The following is a 25,134-nucleotide window of genomic DNA, read 5'->3' as shown; positions in this document are numbered from 1 at the left end:
ATATTAAGCCCCATGACTACTTATTTAGAGATGGGCACAAACTGGTCCTCTCGTGGGCACCCACTCAGAGGGAGCACCCTGGATTCCCTGCCCCACCTCCTCCAGATGCTGCCTCTGGGTGCCCGTTGGAGGAGGTGGCGAGGGAACTACTGAACATTTGTTTGTTTGTCCAAAGTTCAAACTATCATGAACTGCCGAACTAGTGCTTTGTGCCCATCTCTAGATAATCACTGCAATTGTGTCCATCCCTTACCTGGAATGGGAGGTACCATATTCACTTATGTGAGAGTAAGATAGCAGTGCATCTGACTTCTGAGTAGGCATGTGCGAGATTGTACAGCAACAACTCTTTTTCAAAGCTCTCCCGTCTTTTGATATGATGCAGTGAGCTATTCATTCACACAGAGATCGTGGTAATTCTAAAAGAAATAAACAAGAACTTTTCATTTGTAATGGTGGACACACAGATCTATTAATAGAAAATAATTTCTGGCCCAATATTACTGAGTGGGTAAGAAATTATTCCCTGAGGGATAACTCTGTCAGTGTGTGAAAGGAGCATAGACGAGTTAAAGCACGCTGCTGCACAGAAATCACACTAGACTTTTGTGTCAAGCCAGACAGGCAGCAGACATGGTTCACTCACTCACGGCCATTTCCTGGAATCAGCCATTTTGCCAGCAATGTAACTGGCATTGTCCACAAGAGCAACAGTATGGCTTCTGTCAGTAATCATACATACTGTTCCCCAGAGGATCATACTATGTTCTAAAAAGCACCCCTTTTTGGCAGAATAATTTTTAAAGTAAACACAAATACCCTTCTGAGGCAGTTTTATAGTTAATCAAAGACATATTCCTGCCATACACATACCCATTTGATGAGAAACAATAAAAAATTATCTGTTAGAAGGAAGAAAATAGTTTGTCAAGATATTATCCAGGGTATGTAAAGTAATTTTTAAATTGCTGTTCATAATAACATTATTTTCCTCTTTCATTTGTTTTTGTGTGGGGTTTCGTTTCGGGTTTTTGTTTTTGTCTTCACATTGAAAGTTGTATATGTGAGTGCATATATATGTTTCTTTCCAAATGCACAGTGTTATCTTAGGTTTGACTTGTAGCTTTCCCAATACACCAAGGAATATTTTTACCTCAGAATGTTTTTATCTATAATGGAACTATTCCACAGTTTCACAACAGAAATTGGAAGAGCAAGAAGAAGTGGTGTGTTATCATATGCTCACAGTACGGCTCAGAGAGGGTTAAGAGAGACAACAGACAGCTATATACTTTATCTATTTCAGAAAATCAACAATAGAGTAGGGAAGACATACTTGAAGGCAAACCTTTGAGGATGCAAAGATGTGACACAGCTTGCAGCAAGAAATAGAAGAGGAGAGGGGAAGCTTTCTATATTGATCACTAAGGTCAGAGATCTAGATTCACAATACTATGGGAATACCACGAAATCTACTTTTATTGCTGCATAATAGTGATTACTTTAATACAGTAGTCCCCAACCTTGGGCCTCCAGATGTTCTTGGACTACATCTCCCAGACGCCTTTACCACCATCTCTGCTGGCCAGGATTTCTGGGAGTTGAAGTTCAAGAACTTCTGGAGGCCCAAGTTTGGGGACCACTGCTTTAATAGACAATTACAAGGATCAGTACATCCACCAAGATCAAACATCACAATCCTAGTCAGATGATAAACTGTGGTTTACCAGACTTCGAACAAAACTTATAATAACTGGGACCATGTTGTGATATCCTGGTTTCTAAGTAGTACTTAAATGACAGTACTGTATCTCAGTTTAGATAACATGGGGAACTACAGTATAGTTGAACAAGCTAGGACACCAGCATTGAAACTGAAAGCCCAGCAGTTACAGTATGCTGAATAAGACAACTGCCCCAGGCAGCAAATACTAGGGAACAGCAGTGATAGTCTCCTAGCTGTTCCTAAGGAACATGCCAGTTATTTCCTTCTCTCAGAAAACATAGTTGTGTATGTCACAGTCTGCCATGGGCTACCCTTCTGTTTCAGGTGTAATAGGAAATGATATCTTATTGCCAGTGTTAAGTACAGTTCACTTACCAATTCAGCCAGCTTCTGTATATGTATGGCAAAGGGACCCATCTTGTCCTTCAGACTTTGGAACTCCCTCCCACAGGAGGCCAGGTTGGCCCCATATTTGCTGTCCTTCTTCAAGCAAATGAGGACCTTTTTCTTCAGGCAGACCTCTTAGTGACTGGTTGAATTGATTTTTCTTTGTTATGTTTGTATAATCACTGTTTTTAGCTTTTAAGTACAGTATTGTCATTTTAATGATGTAAGTCACTTGGATCCATTTAAAGGAGAAAAGTAGAATAGAAATATATATTTTTTTAAAAAAATAAGTTTATCTAGACAGCAAACATCTTGGACTGGTCCAAGGCAGCAGACAGGAAGGCAGGCAGGGAGACTAGAGAGAGAGAGGTAATTAATATAGAACCATATAGGCCAGAGCCACCACCAGTAAATCTAGAGAGTACTGAGTAAAAGGATAGTGGTTTCACTTAATATAAGGCAGCACTTATTTTCCATAATACAGTGACAATTTGGAGACATTTTTTCTCTGAGTCACATAAGGCCTGGAAAAATCTATTAGTACTACAGAAGAACACTTGCATATTCTCGACATGTCTCAAATGCACTACCGATGCTTCAGCAGTCCTAATAAATCCCACATTATGAGCTGATGATTGCATCAAGGATAACCGCACCCTCATCTCATCTAAATGAAGAGGTCAGAAGCCCCTTTTATTCAACTGTAAAACATTAACCTATACCCAGTAACAGGCAAATGCATTTCATGGGCATAAGAGTTAATTATTCTGCATAGCCTTAAGAGCAAGCAGCAGTTCATAGGCGTGTAATAGATACATGTAAATCAACACACAATTGACACATGAAAAAAGAAAAAAAGAAAGAAAATTGAAAAAAAATCATTTGCATAACACACCTCTTTGACTGAACAGAAGTACAACACAAATCAAAAGCTGGTAGTCCATGTCTCAGTCTAGCTGTCTCAATCTAGCACAGAGGAGCATCCTTAATAGTTACCTTTTACATATGGACTATCTGCATGTCAGTGTTACCTGTGATGGTCAGAATCCCCCTGTGTGCCCCCAGAACCTAAGTGGGGAAGGGGCGCCACAGGGTTCCACAGATCCACACATATGGGCAGGAGTCACAGATACTTTTCAGCACAACCTTTCTTAACTGACAAAACCAAATGATTCTCATCAGGTAAACTCTCCCCTGGTCCATTCTGCCTCCTTCACTGTTACAGCTGCATTGGGGTAGAATCAGTAGGGGATTGCTGATGCCTCCTCTGTACTATGGCTTCCTTCAGCCAGCTGAAACACGAGTCCTTACAAGAACTCTTCTGACGGTTCATGCTGGGGCCACTCTAAAACCTTCGCCCAGGTCTCCCACTCACTGTCCTCTCCTGCCTTCTCTTCTTCTTCCTCAACAGCCTGTTGCCATTAGTGCCTTCCCTTTCTGTACTCTCCCTTCCCCATTTACACCCTCAGAGTCTCCCTCTTCTGTTCCAGATCTTTTCAACCCTGCCATGTCTCATCCCTTATAGAAGATTTCTCACTACAGTATTCAAATGTTAAGGGCAAGCCCCTCCTGTCACTTCCTCATCCTCCACCTCCAGAGGAGATGTTGGCAAGATTGTCAACCTCACTGCTTATGGTATGGCCACCTTCCGGGGATAGGGTGGCCCTGGGAAGATCAACCCTCAGACCCCATCAGAATTTCTCTTCTGCTCACTACCATTCACACTTGTTGAAAAACAGCCCTGACAATTGCTCTGTGTCTGGGTGAGAAGTGGTTAACTGATGAAAAAAGGAGTCAGCTTCTAGGAATTTTCCTTTGACTGGTATCACTTTGCGAATGGTAGTGAACACAAGAAAGTATTTTGTAGAGCATCTTGACTGCTGCCATTGGTTTTTGTCAACATTCAGGCTGGCCTTTGCTATGCAAAACCTGGCACCCATTTTCCTGCTAGTAACACCGACATGATATTGTGCAACAATATTGAGTCATGTTCTAGCTTTTGGAATTGTAGGTACAGAAGCACAATATTCCATGTTCATAAACCAGAGGACGTTTGAAGAGCTGAATATTAATTACGGTGGCAATTCACAGGTTATAAATGCCCTAAAAACAGGGCTTTGTAGGGATACTCTCACCATTCCATTTATTTCCTCATTTGAAGAATGAGTTATTCCTGTTCCCCTAATTTAAGAGCAGGGGGAGATTGATGAGGGAAGAGGCATCCCTAAGTCCAAGTCATTTACGGTAATGCTTTAAAGGTCAGTACCAGTAGGAGCAGATTCTTCTGAACACAATTCCGGGTATCATCTTTTATTTTCTTTGTCCCCAGAAAAGGATATTGTCCTTTTCACTGCTCAACAGCACCAGCAAAATGTTCAGCAAATGCAGTGCCCTCTCAGAAAAACTTTAAGCACTTTCTCATTAGGATCTAGTGAACAGATTTGGCTGAGAAGACATATTGCTCCTTTGCAGGGACTGAAATTAATGATCCATAGAGTCCCTTCCAGCTCTGCAGTTCTACGATGATTATGATTATGATGGTGGCAGTGATGAAAACTAGATCTTCATTCTGTGTAATATTAACAAGAGACTAACCTTTCCAGAAGAATCCAGGTGATCCATGGCACCTGGATCTCAAGGTCATAATGAGCTGTCTGCAAAAAATATAAACAAAAGGAAAGACTCACAGAAAGACAGGGTAAATAATCAAGAATTAGCAATGCCATTCTTATGAACAGGATTAATGTGCATAACAGGAGCTAGCTAATTGTTCTGCACAGACCAGAAGAACTTAACAGTCCAAAGATATATATATATGTCACTGATTTTTCTCTACTGTTTAGATCTCATTCCTAATTATCCTTAGCATCCTGTTTGCCTTCCTCGGAAGCTCCCTTGACTGCTAGCTAGGTTAGTGAGAGGGCAAGACCTTTGCTCTGATGACACACCACCCAGGGAGATCTTGTGCCCTCAACAAAGAGGGCATAACAGTATCCAGGAAGCAGCAGCATCTGAGGTCCTTTTAGATTATGAATTTGCGCAGGCAGTAAAGATTGCCTTTAGCTTATCTCCATATAGCACCTGCGTACAGACAGTAGGGTGGTACATGAGTGTACATTTGAAGTTTTATTGTGGTTTTTACTGAAATAGTTATTTTGCATTTTAATCCATGTGTAAATTAATTTTATCTTCCCTTTTGTGGGGAGCACTATTTTATATGGAAACTCACCTAATTATTATTTAGGCCCTGAAAACTATTAGCGTTTATATATTATTATTTAATTCTTAAAAGCCAGGTGTAATTTCCTGCCATTGAGCACCTAGTCATGATGCCGTAAGAGCTTGAACTCTTAGAGCATCTCCAAGAAGTGACCATCATCCTTTCAACAAAAAAATGGCTTTTGTGAAGGAAGTAAAATCCTTTATGAATTTAAGCCAGTAACTGTGGGTACATGCTTGTTGTTGCTGTCCAGACTGCATTGTTCTCCTCTTGCTTGTTGCAACTGCCTGTTAATGTTTTTCTTGCAGTGGAAGAAGTGTAAAATATTTTGCAAAGAAAGATTTGAACTAGCAACATCTTCAGTGTGTTTGTCACTGCTTTGACAGCTGCGGCCACAGGGTTTGCCTGATTAAGCCACTTACTATTGCCTACTTCTCTTTAGTTCTTGTGTGTGACAAATATGTCAATTTTCAAAGAGGTAGCTATGTTAGCATGTGCAAGCATATCAGACGGGAAACAAAAACAAGCAAAACAGATGCAAAGACAATGAATGAATGAGACAAAAATGTTGCATCACCTTAAAACATTAAGTCCTATATTTTAATGTGAGCTTTCCTTAGCACAGTCCATTTCTTCAGCCACAACATTATTCTCTCTCTCTCTCTCTTTTCTATATTGCTTCCAGCTTTGTTTTGTTTTTCTTGTCCGGTACAGCAATGTCTCCAGTTCAACCCACAAAGGCTGACCTTCTCTATCTCATGAGAAATATTGTTGCATCACCTGTGCAGTCCCTAATATAGGTATAGAATAGGTTGTTTGAGGGTCACTGAAAGCATGTCTGTTGTAGTTTCATTTATTTAATTAATTATTTGAAATGTTTTTACCACGCCTTTCTCCTTGAGAAGGACCCAAGGTGGCTTACAACAGTGAAAGGCAATATTTAAAGTTGAAACAATGAGTATACAACAGTGGTTAACATTAGAGATGAGGGTATTCATATATGAATACGAATATCCCTGCACAGGTGGCGTTAGCGATGGTCCAGTCCCATGGGGCTGTACGGTCCACTCACCGATCCAACGCGGATGCAAACAGCGCGATTCTACTAATGGCTCTGCAGCGCCCATTACGCTCACCACTCTTCAACCTTGCAGCGAGGCTTGTCCTCCTGCCAGGAGTGGTGAGCGGATCGTGTGCCGCGGAGCCATTCATAGAATTGTGCCATCCACATCTGCATCAGATCAGTGAGTGGACCATCTGGCCCCATGGGGCTGGACCCTGTGTGGGGATATTCATATTCGTATATGAATACAAATACCCCCATCTCTAGTTAACATCATTAAAGACAAATATTAAAGCTAAGAACAATAGTAAAGAGGCATCTTACATCATTTAAAGGCAACATTAAACCTAAGAAGAGTAAGTATACAATTGGAAAAAAATGCCACTCTGAAAAATGGAAAACACAAAGAGTAATAAAAACCCAGTCAAAGCAGTAATGCATAACAATCATACTGTGGTGCCTCGACTTACGAACGTCGGTACTTATGACCATTTTGAGTTACGACCAGCTCTGACAGCAAGATTTTGCTTCTACAGTGGTGCCTCGCTTAACGAGCGCACCGCAGAATGACGAAATCGCATAGCGATTAGGTTTTAGCGATCGCATACCGATGGCCCCTATGGGCAAAAATCACTTTGCAAAGATCGGTAAGCGTTTCAGTTACCGATCTTCGCAAAGCGATGCAGCGGATCAGCTGTTCGGCGGCTCCAAAATGGCCGTCGGAAGCCCCGAAATGGCCGCACGCAGCGTTTTCGCGCCCTCCCCTCGCTTACCGAGGGCGCGAAAATGGCTGCCACAATGGAGCAACCTCGCTGAACGGTGAGTTTTGCAGCCTATTGGAACGCATTAAACTAAGTTTAATGCGTTTCAATGGGCTTTTACGTTCCGTACAGCGATGTTTCGCCATAGCGAAGGTTAATCCGGAACAGATTAACCTCGCTATGCGAGGCACCACTGTACTTGTGACCGGAGCTTCCACTTGCAAACAGAAAAAGGCAGGGAAAAGATTAGGTGGTGACAAGGCTGCTTCTTTGTAGCTCTTTCGCCCCAAAAGTTAGCGCGTGTGTGATCGGAGAAGGCTGCCTGGTAAGGTGAAGTGCTGTTTTCCGCTTTTAAAAAACTGTTCTGGGTGTTTTTGCAGCATGGTTTTGGGCTAGGGGGGTTATGTTTCTGTGCTGTGCTGGTCTTGGGGGGTTTGTTTGTTTGTTTGGGGTTTTCCCCCCATTTCCAATGGGAGTTGGGGTTTGTTGTTTTTGGTTCCCCCTTCTCTCCATTTACAATGGGTCTTGGGGATTTGGTTGCTTTTTGGAGTGTTTCCCCTCCATTTCCAATGGGTCCTTGGGGTTTGTTTGTTTGTTGGTACTTTGCTTTTCCCCCCATTTCTGATCTGTGTTGCAAGCTTTGCTTGCTTTTTGCATTGCTCTTTCTGCATTTCCAATCTGTCCTGCATGCTTCATTTGCTTTTTTCATTGCTCTTTCCCCATTTCCAATCTGTCTTGCATGCTGTTTGCTTTTTGCATTGCTTTCCCCCCATTTCCATCTGTCATGTATGCTCTGCTTGCTTCCCCCCCCCCCTTTGGCTGGAAGGGATTAATCGCATTTCCAATGGGTCTGGCAGTGATTTTTTCTTTTTTGGTGATTTATTTTCTTCGGCCGGAATGGATTAATTGCATTTCAATGCATTTCAATAGGAAATGGTGCTTCAACTTATGACCATTTTGATTTACACCCATCTTCTGGAACGGATTAAGTTTGTAAATTGAGGCACCATTGTATATAAAAATCACACACAGGTAGCTAATTACTGAGGGAAGGCTTGCCTGAAGAGAAAGGTCTTTGCTTGCTTGTGGAAGGACAGCAAAGATGGAACCAACCTGGCCTCCAGTGGGAGGCTGTTCCAAAGTCTGGGAGCAACAACAGAGGTTATCTCCTCTGTCTGCATCAGATGCATCTGTGAAGGTGGCAAGATCAAGAGAAAGGCCTCTCCTGATGATCTTAACACCCAAGTCGCTTCATAATGAGAGACATGGAATTTGAGATAGCTTAGACCCAGGCCATTTAGGGCTTTATAGGTTAAAACCAGCACTTTGAATTGTGCTGGTTTCACACTATTGTTGTACTTCATTGCAACATGTGTTCATGGCAGCCACAACGCCTATGTAATCTACTAGGCTTACTCTCTCCATGTAATTATGATCTGATAATTTTGACTTTTATTTTACAAAAGTTGTATGTATCTTTCCCATCTTCATTATTCCGATAAAAAAGCGGGCTAAAAATGCTGAAACCAACCAAAACAGCAGACAAAATAGAACATCATGCAGTGTTTCAAACTCCATATTTACTTTGTTTGCCTTTGTTCTGCATTTGATTTTCTGATCAAAAGAAAAAAGGGTAAAAAATTTACTCAACAGGTCCAAGACCTTGGTGCGCCAAAAAGTGCTCCAAAGCTTGGCTTGAAATTTTATCTTCATATGTCTATGGATCCAAGAACATCACAAAATAAAAAAAACATTTTAATAGAATTACTTCAAGTTACAATAGTACACTGAGAAGAGGGAGTTCAGTAGAGTGCACTTTGTCCAAGGCTTGCTCTAGTCAAGGGTTGGCCCTGAATGTCACAATTGGGCTAATGCAACTCACATGTAGTGTAGTTTTGTTCTCCAGTGAGCAAGCCATGAATGACTCTGTGGGAGAGAGCAAAACTCTGTGGAACAATGCATTTGTTGCATGTAGAAAGTAAGCAGGTACAATCTACAGCAAGAAGAACTGATCATATAGCAGGTAACACAGAAAGTCTTACTTGAGACATTGAAAAGCTGCTGGTGGTCAGAGTTGACAATGGTGGGCTAAACAGTCAATGCACTTTGGGATAATGCTGCTTCTTATGCAGTGCTCTAAGCAGGGCGTGGAAAAGTTATTTTTTTAAAAAAAAATGTTAATACTTGATATTACAACTTCAAGGACACCCCTCTCATCCAGCATGACTTCTTCTCCTTCTAGCTGGGGGATTCTGTAATTCAAAAAAGTAAAATTTCCAAGCTTTGATTGCAATGAATGAATGAATTAATTAATTAACCAACCAAGCAACACTCAAATACTATTTTTCTTTTTAAATAGTTATTTAACGTTACCCTTCATTTTAATATGTTCATCTAAGTGTTTTAAAACAAACAAATCCCACAAATGATGAATCATTGTGCCTCCTTGAGTCTGCAAATACTGTACAGAGAATGAAACAATAGCCATCCAAATTGAGAACTTCTCCTATTCATTTTAATAGACTGCTAATTATGACCACTTAAATACCCACAATGTTAACCGTTTCACTTCTGTCTCTTGTGAAACAGTCTGCATATAAGGGCAATACAGTTCATTAACCAGCACCATTATCTGTAGATTATTTTAGCAGAACTGGTGTTTATTAATTATCTTAATTAAAGATCAGGGTTAAAAAAAAACCCAAATGCTGAAAACCATATGGTTTGTGGTATGTGACAGGGCAATGAAATATTCTGTGGATTTACTAATAGGTTTTTTTTTCCAGCAGTGGTGGAGGCAATAAAATTTAATTGCCTAATAAATATTATGTTTCTTACAGTGATATCGGGTATTAAAGTGCAAATGCCAACCTGGGATGAATAAAACAAACATAGGAAAAGAAGAAAGTTTAGATTCTATCCCATAGGTAAAATATAAAATAGTTTGCCAGACTTTCTAATAGACGGGATGCAGAATAGGCATGTTCTGCTCACTTAGAGTGAGTCAGTATTGCAACTGTAGATGCTTCCCACAGCTGGCTTGTTGTTGATTTTTTGTTTGTTTGTTTTTGAAAGGTAAAAAGTTATGTGAAGGAAAATCCTAACCCTTTCATTTTTGGTTGTAAGTTTTTTTGTGCTGTTTGGCTGTGTTCTGAAGGTTTTTCTTCCTAATCTTTTGCCAGTCTCTGTGGTTGGCATCTTCAGAGGACAGGAGCTACAACTCTATCTGTGGTCTGGTGAACACAGTTCTAACTTCTGTCCTCTGAAGATGCCAGCCACAGAGATTGGTGAAACATTAGGAAGAAAAACCTTCAGAACATGGCCAAACAGCCAAAAAAAACCTACAACAGCCATCAGATCCCAGCCATGAAAGCGTTCGAGAATACACCTTACATTTTTCTTTCAGATTCACAATGAGTTGAATCTAAGTCTAATTGTTTGTGAGGTAGACCCATTGAAATCAATGAAACTTACATTAGTTGAACTCAGAGGGACATGATATTGACAAGTAATTCTCAGATGAAATCTCATGTATACATAAAGACATAATCTTATTATTTATAACAATTAATCAAGAATAATTTCAAACACATAGCTCAGTCCCCAAAGTTGCCAGGGATGGGGAATCCAGTCATGGGACTCACTATCAAGTCAGACTTAAATTGCAGTAGTGACTCGACTACGACTTAAATCAGGTTTCTTTTTCAATTACTTGACCTCAACTCTTGACTCGGAACCCACCCATTCCCTCCCTTTTTTCCAAGGGAAAAAACTTGTTTTTAATAGGGGCTCGGACTTGAGGCTTTGGACGCCAGGCTTGGTACCAAAGACTCGGACTCGGACTTTGGACTTGGTATCAAAGACTCAGACTTGAGACCTGGTACCAAAGAATTGCCAACATCCCTGCAAATTGCTAATACTGTACAAATGACAGTCCTCTCAGCCTCCTTCTGCAAGTATTACAGTGATGTACATGTATCTCCATTTTACTGTCGTTGTTATGTGAGAAACTGGTTAAGGATTGATTGTGGGTTAACTCATCCATATGAAGTGATCTTGAGGAGGAATAAATGGAAACTTGCTATTTCTTTTAATTATTAAAAGAACTATTTTTTGCAGCCATATTATTCCATATTATTCACTCACTTATGTCCAGATGGGCCTGTTGCAGCAAAAGAAACAGAGTCTTGCGGCACCTTAAAGATGGATAAGTTTTATTTCACCTAACTCACTTCTTTTTATGTGTTTTGAGGAAAGGTATCTCTTTTCTCCTTTCACATACAGTATTGAGGTTTCTCTTAGACATTGTTAGTGGTAGCTAGTGGGCCTACCTGAGAAATGAATAGTATCCTGAAGGAAGGAGTGCCTTTGATTTTCCCCAAAATAACATTTATCTTTATCTAGACTAAATGGCATCCAACTTGCAACTTAAAAACACATTTTAAAGGTAACTAATGGAAGTGATGTTTGGGTTTTTTTTTTTTTGAAAGGGTTATTGCTATTGGTTTTAATATTTCTGTTTTTATTGTTGTTTTCTGTAACCCAACCAGAGCAGTGATGTGACACTAATGGGAGTGGGATACTAATTAATTAGTAAGTAAGTAAGTAAGTAAGTAAGTAAGTAAGTAAGTAAGTAAGTAAGTAAGTAAGTAAGTAAGTGAATGAGTAAGTGAATGAGTAAGTGAGTAAGTAAGTGTCTCTCCACGGTTAGTACCTAAACAACCTGCATAACTTGCAAGAAGGGGAAAAGGTTAAAAACGCTTAGTGCTTGCTTGTTTGCCTTCATTCCCTATAGACAGTAGATTCAATAACACACACACACCAGCTTAAGCTTGCTGCTCCCTTCAGCTTCATGACCAGGATGAAGCCAGCCCTATTTAACAGGGAGGAACAGGTAAATGTTTAGCCTCCTTGTTTCTCTAGATAAGAAACCAGACTACCTGAAGGCAACATGAACATCACACTCTTAGCACAGGTTCAGTAGCTCCAGTAGTAGGACATAGAGGTGTTTTAAAACTATGACAGCACCCATATTTCTACAGTAAGGGCATTTCAGTGACTCAGCTGTAAATTCACACAATATACAACTTTCCAAGTTCTCAATAAAGAATCTGCTAGATGTTAGGGAAAGTATTTTCGAGGGCTGTTTTTTTAACTGTGTAACCTGATATAGTGTTCTGGAGAACCTAGAACCTTGCCTATTTTGCAGATTTTGGGTTTTACTTTATTTCTATGACTCTACACTGCTGCTTTCTTGTTTGGAATTAATTAGATAGTCCAGGCTGACATTCATGCCTCCAAGCCTCTCTCTGTCCTCAGTACAGAAGAAATAAGAAGAAATAAGAGTGATTTACACTGTTATATATTGTCTTGGCTCTGACTTTTAAGGAGACCTGGTTGATGAAGCTATGCTGGTCTGATCTAGAAATACTGTAGTTTAATCACTTGAACTGCTGGGCGTATTGCCTTGATGTCTTTATGACAATATGTCCCCAGTAACAGTTTCAGAAATACAGTTGTTGCTTGTTGCAGTGATACACATCTATGTGGTTTTTTTTTTAGTGCAACCTGTGTCTCTAGAATGAGAATAAACATCAGTAGAAGGAGTTTTCCATATAATGATTAGTATATGTACTAGTCAAGAAAATATAGCATTGAAGACAAGCCATCTTCTAGCCAATCTTTGAGACAACCCTTCAAACATAATACTCATCAAACTCCAAACAGTTTCATACAGAAATCTGGTAGTTTTACTGCTGAGATTTACAGCTATTTATACCCATTGTGAGAGCTGTGTTGTTGTTGTTTTGAAAGAGTGGTCAGGTGATCCCTAGGGATGCTCTCCGTTATTTAAGCAAGAACAACAATAGCCGGGCCTAAGTGCTAGGTCTACTGCCACTCTTGAGACACTCCCACCCATCCACCCCCGAACAGTTACCATAGAGATTGTAGGAGCCACAAAGAGCTTTGGTCACATTACTGGCTGGGAGGGGGTCAATTTGTATGCATGAGCCCTGCTGGGAATGAAAGAATACAAAGGAGGATGGGGGGGGGGGGAGAGAAGGGGACTGAGAAATGGAGGGAGGGAAGGAGGGAGGGAGGGAGAAATTGTAAGGAAGAGAGAGAGATAGCAATTAAAAACAAAGGAGAGGTAGAGAGAAGGTGGTAAAGAAGGAAAAAAGAAGAAAGGAGAGAGGGATGGGGGGAGGGAGAGAAATGAATTCATCTTGGCAGATACAGCACCTCTTGTCACTCACTAGCAGGAAATGCTGCCTCCACAAGAACTAATTCACAGGCAGTGGAAACAGGCAGGAGCAGCAGGGGGGATGCCTCAATCACCTGACCTCACCAGCAAAACTGTATTAGGGAAAGGAAATGGAATGAAAGAGAAGCCAAGGAAACTAATAAGAACACCGGAAATGAAAGGTGTCAATTGGTTTGCTATTAACATGGTTTGCAAAGAATCAAAATGTAGATATGGGTGGGTAGGGGGAAATAATGGGAATCCAGCACCTGTCAGACTGGTGAGCCCACAACCTGGACATTATGTTATGGGGGTAGGCAAGCTTGGAGCACATATTAATCATCCTCACATCATTGGGCCTCTGCAGCTAAGAAGTGGGGTTAGTCTCCTATGGTGCTCAACGATTGACCCAAATCCCAGAGGGATTTGAAACTGATCTATTCTTCATTACCATATTCATCAACCAAGTTATGCCTTCACCGAATATAAATTGAACAAATCATCTTGTTTCCAAGGCATCATTATTGTTTAATGGTAATAAATGCTATTAGCCCTTTGCATTTATATAACACCTTTTAAATGGTGAAAGCGCTTTGCATATATTATCTCAGCAGCTGAAAAAGCTCCTGCAATCTGGCATTATTTAAGCTAGCTATTAGTCCAGCTAATGTCCTGGTTTTGAGGGGGATAGTTTGGATTTCACATAGCTGGATACAAGTATTTCTATTTAACCCATCAGAGTCATAGGATGATTTTTTTAAAAAAAGAACTGTTAGGAACAGTCAAACAGATAGCTATAGCAGAAGGAAAGACAGATCTAAAATCAGACAATGAACCACTAACAGTATTTAATAACCAATATTCTATTTAAAGCAATTAATACAGTCCATATCAAATCAGCTAAATTTTTTCATGCCCTCAACTGTGCCATCAATGATGCAAATCTTACCACCTACGTTTGCCAGGAATATTTTAAACTTGTTCACTTCCTGTTTAGGTTCGCCACTATAAATTGGTAAGAAATTTGGGGTGCTCAAATTAGTACAATATATGAAGAATACAAAAATTTTCAATGATCTCCAGGTGTAGAAGCCAGTATATTAAGAATGTCAGGTCCGAGCTAATACGTCTCTGATTAAGAAGAAAGTCTGGCAATATATTTGCATGTTTTTAATTATGCCGAATATTTCTCAAGCTTGGTACTGTTCTCTTCCTTGTTATAAAAAAGCAAATAAGATATGGAATCTTTTTACAAAGTGGTGAAAATTACACAAGAATTATTTATTACTACCCATAGCAATTTCATTTTTCCAGTAACGATGCTATTGTTATACACACATTATGTTATAATTGCAGTTTAACTAGGGATAACTTCACTCTCTCTAGGGAGTGAAGTTAACTAGGGATAACTTCACTCTCTAGCAGACAGAAGGGTCACACATAAATCTAACTTTATGGAGAAAAGGTATATGACTGTATATCAAACACTAGTTATCAGACATTATTAGATTATTTCACTATAACATGCAGTGATAGCCACCAATTTGGCTGACTTTAAATGTGGATTAGAGCAGTGGTCCCCAACCTTGGGCCTCCAGATGTTCTTGGACTTCAGCTCCCAGAAATCCCAGCCAGCAGAGGTGGTGGTGAAGGCTTCTGGGAGTTGTAGTCCAAAAACATCTGGAGGCCCAAGGTTGGGGACTACTGGATTAGAGACTCAGAAGATAATAACTGTCTGTCAGTGACTTATAGTCATTGTAGCTGTACATCACCTCCAGAACAGAGACAATATAACTTTGTACAGTAGAATGGGATGGTTATATTTTGCATTCATGTCCTGCTGTGGACTTCCCATTGGCATCTGGGTGACAACCATGGGAATAGGCTAGATAGGGATTTGACCTGATCTGGCAAGGCTCCTAGTAACATAAATGATAAGGCAAATTTCTAAATGACAGCACAAGGAGATCTATACACTGTGTTAGTTTTGTGTTTGTTTTGCTTGATTGGCAGTTCTTCATGCTACATAAGAAATCACACTGAAACTGAAGGAACTTTCAGAATCAATTAGTGGAACTTACTTTCGTAATATAAATTGACCCACCTTTCTGTCATGTTCAGTCCCCAAAGTAATTTTAAAACGCTTCAAAAACAAGCAACAATCAAAACTGCAAAAACCCAGTGACAGTAATTAGTAGAGCAGTAAATTAGGCTAAAATGTCTTACTTTTAAAAGTATTCTCAAGATGATAGAACAAAGATATATTTTAAAGACCAACATGAGGAAAACTCTTGAATTCTCTAGAACAGACCGCAGTTTTTGTTAATTAATTTTAAACAGCTTCATGAAAACTTCAGCTTTTTGCAACTAAGCTCTGTATCTGACTTTTGTATGAAGCCTTGGATGAACACAATCTGATCCCCATGATGTGTAATTTGAAATCTATGCAGTAAATTCTAGTCAAACAGCACGGATTAAAGGTCATAGCAGAAGGTAAATGTGGGATACTCTTGGTTTCTTTTCAGAAATTATGAAATTATAATGGGGCTTTCAGATTTTGCTCTTGCTTGAACAAAATAACTAAGCAAAAAGGGTGTACTTCTTTCTTTAATGGGACACCTTGTTTATACTAGGACTTTAAATGGCAGCACACCTTTACAAGATCAGTGGTTGTATTTCATCTATCTGATTTTTTTTGTACATATACAGTAGTCTGATTTCCAGGCTTATTCTATTCAATCATACCTAAGAACCACATAATTCTGTAGACATTACTTCCAGGCAACTGTGGACAGGACTGTTGTCATGGTGTTACTAATAAACTGGTAATTTTCAAAGAGGTAGCCATGTTAGTCTATCTGTGCATATATAACTAAACAAAATAACAAAGTTTTATGACATCTTTAAAATTAAAAGATTTATTTTCACATGGAGATTTATGGTTTAATATCCATATCAAGCTGCACAATTCCAGGGCACGCACCACCACCCCCAAAAAGAAGGAAATTGTAAATGACTTTTGTATATTCTGTACCTGGAAAACCCTAGAAAGAGTCACCATGTTAGAACTGACCTGATGTCACACAATCATTATTATCATCCATATCTTCAAACCCGTGCGTTGAAATCCTGTCCATAGGACAGTTGCAGTTAGAGTAAACCCACTGAGTTAGTGGGGATTTGTGAGTCAACTGCTTTGTAAATTCTATTGATTCAATGGACCTTTTATAGTTGTGGTTTACTATACTAAGCAACAGACTTTCAGCTGTGGAGTACACTATGGAGGCCACATGGTGGAGAAGATGGGATCTGAGTAAAATGGGATACAGAAAGTGACTATTATATTCTTATATGAACACTGGTGAAGAACATTCAAAGTACTGATCACATCAACATCCTGGCAACAGATAAAGTAATTAGCTAGTGCTAAACAGCTGTGGGCTGATACAGAACTGTTAAGTTGGAATCTTTGAAGTGCTGGAGCAGTATGTCCTCTTCTCAGGGAAGAGTTTGTTGTGCTAAAGCCAGAGTCTGTGTGAAAAAGGAAAAAATTGCAAAGGTGCAAAAAAAAGTCAGGTATATATTGCTGTTCTTTGATATACATGTGGAGTGTTCATGTGCAGATATGTGTCATGAGGACTTCCACACTTGAGAATTTATAACTAAATCTCTGATAGAGGGGAAATAGAGAATGGAGAAAGAGAAGCAAAAGTAATAAAAGATTAATACGATTAAAAGCATTTATACTAGGACCGGGTGGAGTTATACTAACTCCTACAGCCGCTCGCTCCTCCTGTTAAGGTGTGGGGGAAAGAAAGGTATGGAAGAGAGATAGCGCCAAGTCACAACACTTTATGGTTAGGTGGAGTCATTTCAATAAAGTGGGTACAACAGTCCAAATTGTAGTGGACCCAGAATGTTGGGTATGCCAGTACTTTTGTATGGTTGCCATTTTGTGCAAAGGTCCAGTGTGCCAGGATATATACTGTATATATATAGGCTGAAGTCCTATTGCTAAGTGTAGTAAGTTGCAACTAGAGTAGACCCATTTAAAAAGTACCTGAAGTCACCATGGTTATCTTTCCTGTTTTATTTAGAATTACAATAGCAACATCTAAGAACAAGGAAGAATATACAGCTCCCATGTTGGCTGAAAGGCCAATTTTAAAACAAAGAAACAAAAAAATACTTTGCATATGTTGTATAATACAAGTCACCAATTCTACCAGTGGAAACATCTGCATGTACACAAGGAAACTCTGCTTTAGACCCATACTCAGTGCTTCAACATCGGAACACAAGACAGCAGCTTAAGCCAACACTTGAATTGTGTGATATTTCTCCCACTCCATTTAATGAGGCTACACCCTTGTTACTATAAATATAAATTAGAAGTTGAATATACCTCAAACAAGATGATGCTTGTATCATTATCCAAAACAGTGTCATATTCTCATTTTGCAAAATTTTAGAAAAGTAATTTATTATTTTCAGGAAACTACTTAGTATATTTATTAATAATTTAATAATTACTGAATTATCAATAAATTTCAATAAGTTATTCAGTTTTTAAAATTTAGATATCCCTCATAATCTGAGGCTATGCACTTAATAATAACAATCATTAATTATTAATTATAGCAACCTTTTTAAGGGATTTCTAGGTGTAGAGTATGTACTCAGACATGGTTTACCATCCCTTCCTTTTGGGCTTCTTGGGACTGTGCAGCTTCCCCAAGGCCACATAGGCTGGCTCTATCTGAAACGGAACTCTCAATCTCTAAATCCACAGCCAGATTATCTTACTGAGCTATCCAACTAGCTATAGCTTGTTTAGCCTGGGCCTAAGTCAATATTAAGAAGATATAAATGATGAAATAATTTGCATTGGTTTGGGAAAAAAAAACCCAGGGGGTACATTGTAGAAAATCTAAGATTATGTGAACAGGTGTATTCTTAATAATCCATAAGAAATATTTACAGCCTTTTAGAGCCAGCCTGAGACTTGAGGTTTTTCCCTACTGATAAAACTGACAGAATACCATTGATTTTAAGAGAACCAGAATAAAAGGGAAGAAACATCAATAAAAATGTTATTTGTTGCTTAGACAGAGAAATCACTCTCGAAATTAAAAAAAACCACTCTCCTCAGAAGCTGAATTCCTAAACATAGCTGCTGTATTTCTCAGAGTTTTTAGTGCTTTGGAATGAATGTAACTATTTTCTTTTAATGCATATTCTTGTGAGTATGTTTGTGTGTACCTGCCATTTTTACAAGGTTTTTTAGCTCTTGATTTATAAGTTGTTGAGAGAAAAGAATGTGTTAGATGATCAAGACTAAGGCAGATACACATAATTCCCACCAAAATTAAGAAAACATATTTATGACTGACTAACTTTATACATAACTTCAACCAACCAGATCTTGATCAAATCTTGTATTTAGAAATAATTTTTAAGGGTGCATTTAAAATTATGTAATCTTTTTGTACATTTAGACTATTTCCCTGTGCTAAAAGTGACACACAGGAAATGTATTATTTGTTTTGGTTGAAATACCTCTCTCAATTTACTTTTAAAATAATTCAGCACTCCAAAAATGGTTTTAGTAATTTCCTGGGAATTTAATAATTATTCTAGCTAGCTTCTGTAAAAGCTGAGTAATCACTGATAAATCAGATCTATATTATTTTGACTAAATTGCCAACTGCAGAATACTTTAGAAAAGCAATAATGTAACACAGACCTCATGATGTCCTTTTCACCAGAACTATGGTTTCACCAGAGACCAGAATTAACAGTTTGATTGTAATTTAGCCAATTAAGTTATTTGGGAAAGAGGCGATGCAGAATCATCTCAATTAATGTAATACTTAAACATAAATCACTGTATTTAAGTTTGAAATTAGAGGGACCTAAATGGCTGATTCAGTTGGAGTCATTTTGACACACACACACACACGTTACCTTTGCAATGTTTATTGTTTGAGACATCTGACCTCCAATATTTTTCAAGAGAGGACAGAAATCATGAGAAGCTAATAGGCAGAACGTCTTCAGGAAAGGGCTTGATATGAAATTGAGAAAATAATCCTAAAAAGCTACACTACAAAGTACAACTAAGAAATTATTTCTGCTAAATGAATAATTTGCTTAAGGGTCAGGAACAATATGCAAATCACAAGTTTCTCTAGTAAGATCCTAGGGGAAGAACAAACTGAAATTGGGAAAAGGTTTCAAGGCAATGGAGAATGACTCAGTTAAGTTCCTGATCAACAGAATTAAGATATTGCCTTCCGCACAAAGATTTTGCAGAATCAGTTAATCAACTCAGATTTACTCATCTGAAGAGAAGTATGGGTTATTTCTTTTTTGGTAAGGCTTTGCTGCTGCCATCAGATACAAAATCAACAGTTAAAAATTCTCTTCTAACCTATACTTAAGTGATATATTATACTTATATTTTGAGCTCACTAAAAATTACATAAATGGTCAATCCTTTTCTGGTGACATTCCCCTCTCAGGTTTTGACTGCTTGGCTAAGGTAAAGCCTAAGACCCCACACAAAGAAATTGCAAGGTTGCCATCTATCTGCAGTGGCCTACTCTCATGTAAGACAAAGACTTCTGAAATCATTAAGAAGGTTGTTAACATCTTGTAGCCAGCTGCTGTTCCACATTTATCCCAAGTTCTTCTACTAAAAATTGCCAAAGGCAGCTCAGCCACTCAAAATGCATGTCGAAGGGGCTGTTTTTTAACTGTCCAGCTGGTCCATAACTTTCACAAACCCCTTGGCTCTTGGAAACTGAACCACCCTTTTGTCTATTAATAAAACTTTAATGCAGCAAAGCTTATCTTCTTTCAACATTAAATTAATAATTATTACATTTTCAGCAAAACTTAGTCCAGTGAATAATAATAATTCCTATGCCTCTTTTCATTTGAGGAGCCTGAAATGAGAAAAGCATTTTGTCCCAGATTCCTAGCCTATGACGGTTATAAAGACAAACAATAATTAGAGACTGAAATAATAATAAAAATGGGTTGGATGCAAGAGAGAATCAGAATAGAGGCCTTTAGAAGTGACTCTGCATAACATGGATGCATCTTTTCTTGGAATCACATGTGCTGGAGAAACCCCAGGTGCAACTATTGGCATGGAACCGTGAAAAGAAGCACAAGATAAATAATGGCTAAAATAAGAACATTTCCTTAACCTTAAAGAGTTTTAACCAAATCAGAATATACTTGAGTAGTTAAGTATAGATGAGTGAATGAAAGGGGAGGAAAGAGATATACTACAATTATGTGAACCAAATTTATTTTTATCTCTAACTTTTTTCTCGGTAATATGAGAGTTCTTCTATATTTCGCTACAAACAAATTTGCAACCAATCTTGTTGGAACAGAGTTCAACATCAGCCAACCCAATACCCCATGTTGTGCATTAATTATATATAATTGCTTGTCAAATTTAACCAGTTGTAAACACTTAGTAATTACCCATTGATAACCTGGGAAATATGTAAGAATTTAGATGCACTATTCTGTAGAACGTGCAGATACTGAGTGTGGTAGCCAGTGAGCTGGATTAGGACCCAGAGGATGCGGGTTCGAATCCATGCTCAGCTATGAAAACTCTCTGGCCATAATGGAGATGGTAAAACTTTTCTTTAAATATTTTATTTACTTTGAAAGGTATGGATATTAGGATAGCCAGGTCAGTTCCAACTTGACAGCATATCACACAGAATTGTAGTAACAATGCAATCCTGTTAAACATATTCTCTAAGGAGATAAGTTCTACTGATTTCAACAGGGTTTTCTCTTAAAATGCACAGTTTTCTAATTTAAAATGTAGAAATGGGAAACTTTACTTTTTAGACTAAAATTACTAGCAAATTCCAGCATGTATGGCCCATCTCTGCTAAAATGTGCTAAATGCATTATTATTTTAATGAGAACTCATAACTGACCATCGTTTGCTGCTATCAGAGGTCTATCTGCAATGTCAAGATCAAAAATGGAACTTCTTTGTTCAGAGGTAGTATACCTCTGAACAACATTCTCAGGAAATACCATCTTAAGCATGCTGGATTTCATTAGCTGCCTAGACCTATCCTTGCTACTTCTGGAGGCAGAAGATTGGATTAAATAGTTTAATCAACAAAACAGTTTTTATATTCTTACAAAACATAAGATGATATTGCAAGGGTGAAAATAATCTAGACATCTGGAGTGCATGTTTCATGTATTTATAGAAATAAAAACATTGGAAGTTATCTTGACTCATAAATTGGTAAATTTGGCCTGACCAATCCATTAATGTAGATATAAAACAGATGGAAAGATTCTGTGTATATTGCCTGGGAAAATGTATAATTTATTATTATTTCTTTTTAAAAAATGCTTATGAAGATATAGAGAATAACTATCATTTTAGACCTCAAAGCTTATCTTCATCTCTTATTTGACCACAGCCATTTAAAAGTGAAATTCCAAAATAGTAATGACTATAAAGAAAATGCTACATTGGCTTCAGCAGTGACTGCTACTTTGCTTCTCCTTCAAACATAAAAAACAAACAAATCTAGAAATCTACCTGCAAGCAACACTTTAACATACCACCACCATAATCCTTTATCCCAGTTTTATTACCACAATATTCAAACTGCAGACCCCAAGCCATTTATTTAGATTAGTTTCAGGAAAAGTGCTTTTTGGGGTGGGGGAAAAGTATAGCAAAAAGAACACAATTTTTGCCCAAGGGCTATAAATCTGCAAATATTCACCTCTTAAATACAGTGAGGAAACAATATTTTTACTATTTTTATAATTCATCATATTTATATATGGTTTAGCTTTGCCCATAATAAAATATATTTTACTGTTTTTCCCTTATCTATTTGATCATTGTGCTTCTCTCTCCTTCTTCCGCAATAAATATATTATCAGTAGCAGCTTTCACTGGTCTTTCCATCTCTACTGTTTGCATCCTAAATACTTTGGACTCACAGCAACAAATGGCTTCTTACCTTGGGAAGATTTAACAATCCAGGAATTTTGAGCTTCTATTGATTTCAAGGAGACCTTCCCCACTGAACCTTAAAGCATTCCTAAAACTCAGCCAAGTCCTCTCCAGTCAAGCTCATACTCTTTACATGACATCATAAGTTTGTTCTACATGTTCAAAGCATTGTTCATTGTATCTTGAGAATGAAACAGCTATCCTTGTAAGAGCAAAAAGTTAATGTTTCCTTTTGAAGATAATGTATTCAACCATCTCTGTTTACAGTTCTCCATCTTCTGGAATTCTTACAAGCTAGAATGAAGTCTCCTAATGAACTTTGGAAAAATGACTTGCTGGCGGAATACACAGGTGTTGAGGCAGCACAGAATTATTATCTGGGAACAATTAACTAGAAAAGTATGGAACTTATGTAACTGGAAAAATTGCACAAGCTTGCAGCTGCATAACCTGGCCCATTTTTAAGATTCTGATATTGTCAGTAGATCACACACCTATTTCCATTTATTTGGCAGTAAATTTTACTGATTCCAACAGAGCTTTCTTTTGAGTTGGCACACATAAGACTGTGCTGTGAGTGCAGTGTAGTGGTACTGGCACATTGCTCTGTAGTCAATGGTATATAATGCAGCCTTTAGATATCCACACTATCATGAAAATCTCTTTTGGAGCTTTCTCCATGTTGTTGTGCCAAGCTTATTCAGAAAGGGCACTGGTCCAAGGAAAGCAAAACATTAACTAGCAAAAAAAAAAAAAGAAAAAAAGAAAAAAAGAAATACAGAAAGAATATCCATGAGCAAGCCTTTCAGAACAATGTTAATTTTGGGCTTTGTTGTTTCTACCCACTGGGCTGATTCAATTTTATTTAAACATTTTAAAAAATAAATACCTAAACAGCTTGTCTGGTCCTTATATTCTAGAGTAAGAAATGCAGATTCTAGATTATGATCTCTAAGAATGCTTTTTTTTTTCATTGAACTAAATTCAGCCAAATAGCTCTCTTTTAGTATTGAAAATGGGATTTTTAAAGAAGCACGTAGTGTAATCCAATACATATCTATTTAGAAGCAAAACTTTGAATATTTAGGTTTAGGATTGCTACTTTCAGACTACCCCAACCAGCATGGCCACCAGCCCTACTGTCTGTGGATTCTTGAATTATCCTCAGAAAGGTAGCTTTTCCAAGCTCAGAGCAGAGGTAAACCTAACTACATTGCATAGAACTTACTCTCATGTTAATATGAAAGGATTATAGCCCAATCATAATTTCACCTAGAAGCAATTTTTGATATCCCGGGTTACCAGAGGGGTGGAGTAGGATTTCAGCTTATATCTGAATTGTAGGCATTCATTCCAGGCCTCCTTCAAGTTCTGATAAAACTGGTATCTATGCTTAGTGACATGATCCACAGTGACATTCCAAACAGAAGCAAAAAGCAGGGAGGAAAACTCTTGATATCCATTATTCAACAGCATATAGCTATGATGATTCCATTCTCAAACTATTATAATTTTGCACATACTTCTGGAGTGGATGTGAAAAAGCCCAGAAGGGTTGTGAGTTTACTATAACATACAGACCTACAGCATTTTCAAACCATTACACTGATATTGTTATTTTTCCTGGTACAGTACCTGGATTAAGACTGCAGCTACATTTATTCCAGTCATTTATTTTATGTGAGTTGATTCTAAAGAAAAGAAAAAAAAAGAAACAGTTGGTGTTATTAGAAAGCTGTCATAATATTAAACATTCAATTTCTTTCCAATATTTGTGTTATTCCAAATAAGCATTTCTTCGGGCAATAAATATATTCAAGCTGCCTCTTGTCTGCACAACTTCTAGCAGTTGTTTCCCATGTTCCAGTACCTACAGATTTCCTCCCTTATGACTCCATTAATATATTACTATATTGCTGGACCAATATTTATTTAACTGTATTAAAGAAAGGAAAACAGCAGTGGAAAGGCACTTACAACTTCTTGGGGATGTCTGGGCTCAGTATGGTTGGAAACAATGGGTTAGACTGCCTACAATCCTACATTAGCACCATTTGGATGACATTCTGAGTAGACATTGCTGAAAACACTGCCCTGTTAGTCATGCATACAACAGACCCACATAAATCAATGGAACATGCTAACCAGCTTCGGTGCCACGGCCTTCAAGGCAAGGCGGGTTCGGGTTTCATTCCCTAGTAGAGTCCAGCAGCTCAGCCAGCCCCAGCCCCCGCAACGCGGCCCTGCCCGCCCCTGCCCTTCTTTCGTGGAGGGCACCGGGGCGGCCGCGCGATCGCCTGCCTCTTTCCAGCATCTTTGATCCAGGCTGCGGCAGTTGGGGTGCCCGCGGGAAGAAGGGAGCTCGGCGGAGAGAAGCGGCGTTTCTTCCTCCGCTCTCGAGTTCTCCTTCCTCTTCTTTCGGTTCCTCTCTCGTTCTTTTTTTAAAAAAAAACAAAAATGTCTTCCCCACCCCACCCGCTGCCTCCTGCCAACGCGAAAGCGGTGAAGGCAGAGTCCCGAGGAATACGGCGCCAGCTCTGAGACAGAGCAGCAGACGCTTCCAACTCGCTCTTGAAAAGGTGCACAGGAGGCCAAAGGTTTTGGAACAAGAGTAAAATAGACAAACAAATCCCACAAGCCCTCTGTCTCTTTCGTTGTTGTTACCTGTTTTCAAGTCGGAAGTGATTTACGGCGACCCTCATAAG

General features: G+C 38.6%; 1 long non-coding RNA gene across 1 annotated transcript; it reads right to left on the bottom strand.

Moving 5' to 3' along the window:
- Positions 1 to 1,027: 1,027 nt before the first annotated feature.
- LOC140708110 (uncharacterized) lies at positions 1,028 to 24,855 on the bottom strand. Its single transcript, XR_012088247.2, has 3 exons — positions 24,575 to 24,855; positions 24,065 to 24,120; positions 1,028 to 4,767 (listed from the first exon to the last, which is right to left on the bottom strand). It is a non-coding gene; the product is annotated as an uncharacterized LOC140708110 (long non-coding RNA).
- Positions 24,856 to 25,134: the final 279 nt, after the last annotated feature.

The sequence above is a fragment of the Pogona vitticeps genome, chromosome 6 (assembly GCF_051106095.1).
Source record: "Pogona vitticeps strain Pit_001003342236 chromosome 6, PviZW2.1, whole genome shotgun sequence".
Lineage (NCBI taxonomy): Eukaryota > Metazoa > Chordata > Lepidosauria > Squamata > Agamidae > Pogona > Pogona vitticeps.
This window is presented reverse-complemented; position numbering and strand designations above follow the sequence as displayed.